Consider the following 4,777-nt stretch of genomic DNA (forward strand, 5'->3'; position numbering starts at 1 on the left):
CAACATCAAATATATTGGGATAAAATGAACCAAACAAGTGAAGGACCTGTATAAAAAGAATTTTGAGACTATAAGAAATAAATTAAAGAAGATACCAGAAGATGGAAAGATTTCCCATGCTCTTGGATAGGTAGGATCAACATAGCAAAACTAGCAATCTTGCAAAAAGCAATCCAAAGATTCAATGCAATCCCCATCAAAATCCCAGTACAAATCTTCATAGATCTTGAAAGAACAATACTCAACTTTATATTGAAAAAAATGAAGCAAAATGCCCAGGATAGTCAAAGCAACCCTGTATAATAAAGGTATGTCCAGAGGCATCACCATCCCTGGCTTCAAACTCTATTACAGAGCTATAGTCCTGAAAACAGCTTGGCATTGGTACAAATATTGACAGATAGACCAAGGGAATCTAATTAAAAACTCTGATATTAACCCAAACACCTGATTTTTGACAAAGAATCCAAATTATACAATGGGAAAAAAAGCCTCTGCAACAAATGGTGCTGGCATAACTGCATGTTGGCATGTAGAAGACTGCAGATAGATCCATATCTATCACCATACACAAAACTTGAGTCCAAATGGCTCAAAATCCTCAGCATCAATCCAGCCACACTGAACCTCTTAGAAAAGAAAGTGGGAAGTACCTTTGAATGAATTGGTACAGAATATCACTAACTGAACATAAGGCCAGTAGCACAGACATGGAGATCAACAATTAGTAACTGGGACCTCCTGAAACTGAGAAGCTTCTGTAAGGCAAAGGACACAGTCAACAAGACAAAAAGGTAGCACACAGAATGGGAAAATATCTTTACAAAGCTTATTTCAAAATATACAAAAAAATCAGGAAGCTAGTCACCAAAACACCAAATAATGTAATTAAAAAGTGGAGTACAGTACTAAATAGAGAATTCTCAATAAAGCAGTCTAAAATGGCTGAAAGACACTTAAGAAATTTTCAACATCCTGAGCCATCAGGATTATGCAAATCAAACCAAATCCGAGATACAATTTTACTACTGTCAGAATGGCTAAAATCAAAATTACCAATAACAGTTTATGTTGGGAAGGTGGGGAGAAAGAGGAACAATTCTCTACTTCTGGTTGGATGGCAAACTCATGCAGCCACTTTGGAAATCAGTATGGATGTTCCTCAGGAAAATTTGAATCAGTCTTCCACAAGATCCAGCAATTACCCTCTTAGGTATATACCCAAAATATGCACATTCATACAACAAGGACATCTGTTCAACTATGTTCATAGTGGCATTATTTGTAATAGCCAAAACCTGAAAGCAACCTAGATGACCCTCAACTGAAGAATGGATAAAAAAAATGTTTTACATTTGCACAATGGAGTACTACTCAGCAGAAAGAAACAAGAGAATATTGAAATTCACAGGCAAGTGAATAAAACTAGAAGAAACCATTCTGAGTGAGGTAACCCAGTCACAAAAAAGAAAAGCATGGTATGTACTCACTCATATATGGATATTAGACATACAGCAAAGGATTACCAGCTTACAATCTACACCTCCAGAGAAGCTAGGAAACATAGAGGACCTGGAGATAGATATACATATTCCCATGGAGAAGGGGAAATGAACAATATCTCCTAAGATATTTGGAAGCATGTGGGGAGGGGAGAGGGAGTTAGGAGAAAGAGAAGGGAGGAAGAGAATGAGAGAGGAGGACATGAGGGAACAGGAAGATTAAATCAGGGGAAGAATAGAGGAGACCAAGAGAAGAGATAGCATAAGAGATGGAGCCATTATAGGTTTAAAGAGAAATCTGGCACTAGGGAAATGTCCAGAGATCTACAAGGATGACCCCAACTAAGAATCTAAGAAATAGTGGAGAGGCTACCTTAAATGCCCTTCTCCTATAATGAGATCGATGACCACCTTATATGCTATCAAGTGCTTTCACCCAGTAGCTGATGGAAGCAGACCCAGACACCAATAGCTAAACATTTAATGTAACTCCTGCAATCCAGTTGCAGAGAGGGAGGAATGATGAGCAAAGGTGTCAAGACCGGGCTGGACAAACCCACAGAAACAGCTGACCTGAACAAGGCAGAGGTTTTGTACCCCAGATTGATAGCTGGGAAAACAGCATAGGATCCCAGACCCAGACCCCCTAAATGTGGGTGTCAGTGAGGAGGCCAAGGCAGTCTACTGGGCTTCTGACAGTGGATCAGTATTTATCCCTAGAATACAAATGGAATTTGGGAGCCCATTCCACATAGAGGTATCCTCTCTCAGCCTAGACACTCAGGAATGGGCCTAGGCCCTGATCCAAATGATATGACAGACTTTGAAGATCCCACATGGAAGGCCTCACCCTTCCTGGGGAGCAGTAATGGGTTGGTATAGGGGGTCAGTAGGGAGCAGGGCAGGAGGGGAGGGAGATGGAATTAGGGTTAACATGTTAAACAATATTGTTTCTAATTTAAATAAAAAGGAAAAATTACATTTATACCCTTCTCAATTTTTTCCAGATACATAGAATAGACTTTGTCCTATAATGTAAAGGTGAGGAGGAGAATGAGGGAATGTAAGAGAGGGGGAAAGGACGAAAGACGTTGCCTCTTATAAATTCTTGATGTAAAACCCTATTTTAGGAGTACTTTTCCTCAAAGCACTGTTTGTCTATGGGATGTTGTTATCAGCACCCACCTCCTTGCATTTTTTAATACATCAAATGAAAAGATTGAATAAACAGTGACTGATACACCTGAATGTCTGTTCTACTGTAAGATACATTGCTGCATGATCCAACTTGGAAAATACTTTTTTTTTTTTACTGACAAAACCTTGATATCACTCACACCATAAAACATTGTGGAGGTTAAGGGTGATGGTGTTATTTAGGCAGTGATTAATTCTTCATTTTCTTCATAACCTTAGTTCCTTCTCAATTGTTTGTACGTAACTACAATCTAATTTGTTATCCCCAGTCTCACAGCAGTTTCATTTATAGAACCTGTGACTCACCAAAGAGATGTTTTTGATAGTGCTAGCTAAAATTGTTAAGAATCCATATGCTTAAACACACAGGTTCGCCAACTTGCGAGATTTCACCAGTATGTTATTGACTTGGAAATTCTTACTGGAGTGTTAAAGAAATGGTTTTCTAAATCAGGAGACCATACATACAAATATGTCTGAGTGACAGCTGTAATCTCTGCTTTTAATATCCCATAGTACTCTTTTGAACAAGGAAGCACTTAAGAGTGGCATTGCAGGATAAGACATGCTGTCATTCATTTATAATGTTTAATTGAAAATCTGTGTTTGTATTTTATCTGTTATTCTTGGGCCCCAGGGACACTGGGCACTGTGAGGATCTAAGTCACAATTCCATTCACTAAATGTGTGCTCGAGCTTGTAATGAGTTTGTTTAAAGCCTCCACACCTCTGCTTTCCATAGAAGGTTAATTTACCTTTCTGAAACAGAACAGAGCTGTTTTTAGATTTCCCTGATTTCCACAGACAAGTCACTCCTGGGAGCCTGCTGTAGAAAATGTTCGTTAAGGCACATTCTTAGCTGACTGGCTGATGGGTGAATAGGGAAAACCAGCCAAAGAGCCTGTGTCCTCTGTGCTTCATCCCAGCCTAGGCGTTATTAATTGTACATCATAGCATTCTCTTTCCTCTAAATACATGTCGGAGTCCTTTATTAAAATTTCATACTAATTACTTCAATCCCATCCCTCACCGGGTGATTCCATATGCAATGTATTAATTACTTTATCTGCAAAGGCTCTCACACAAATTCCTCTGGTACCTGTCCCTTATTGCTTCTCAAAATCATGTCCCTTCATTCCGTTATTTGGTGATAACTTATTCTAGTTGATTTCAGCCTTGTCTACCTTTTGCTGAATGCAGCAATATCATTGTTGAGAGATAATGAACGAATCCTATAGACAGGGATTCCATATGCTTTCAAATATGTTTTGTTTTTAATTTGGCAAACCCTGACGTGTTGACAATTTTGTGGATGGGGTACCATCTTTCCTGGACTTTTAAATCATGAAGAAAGACTACATTATTAGAATCTGGATAAGCCTTTTCCAGTAGTGAAGAAAGAAAGAAGGCTAAGGTTTCATATTTCTTTAGGAGAGGAGATCTTCCTGGTAACTAGGCTTATGTTTTAATTTTTGAGTCAAGAAATATCTAAGGAAATCTCTAGCAGTTCAGCAGCCTCCTGTAGCAGAACACATGCTATCCACCATGATGATCATGATGATATGTATTGGGACATACAGAGTTAGTGAAGACCAGGTCTATTTCCAGAGCTTCAGACAAAGATCATCTCTATTATGTAACTCAAGTACTTAACAGTAGAAGTTCTTGGTGTCTGATTTGGGTAAAAATACAGAGGTAAGCTAAGCTGATTGATCACTTTGATAATGTATCAATATTTGAAAACAGGAAAGCTGAGCCACCTTTTTATCCCTTGTTGATGTCACATTGAAGTGTGACACTGTATTTTACATTTGGAGAACTGGGATTATTCTCAAATGTATTCTGAAGATTCAGCTGTTGTTTTAGCTCCTGGTAATACAGATAGAGTTATAAATATTATGCTTATAAACAAATCATACATGTTGTTAAGTATATGGTCAAATAGTCCAATGGTTAGCCTGCCAAGGTTAGCATGGAGAGTAGACCACACTTGATAAAATGCTGTTGATTATAGATCATGTAAACTATCACCACTCATTGCTGTACAGAGCTGAGATGGGAAGAGAAGTATGGAAATC

Source organism: Cricetulus griseus, chromosome 2 (genome assembly GCF_003668045.3).
Source record: "Cricetulus griseus strain 17A/GY chromosome 2, alternate assembly CriGri-PICRH-1.0, whole genome shotgun sequence".
Classification (NCBI taxonomy): Eukaryota; Metazoa; Chordata; class Mammalia; order Rodentia; family Cricetidae; genus Cricetulus; species Cricetulus griseus.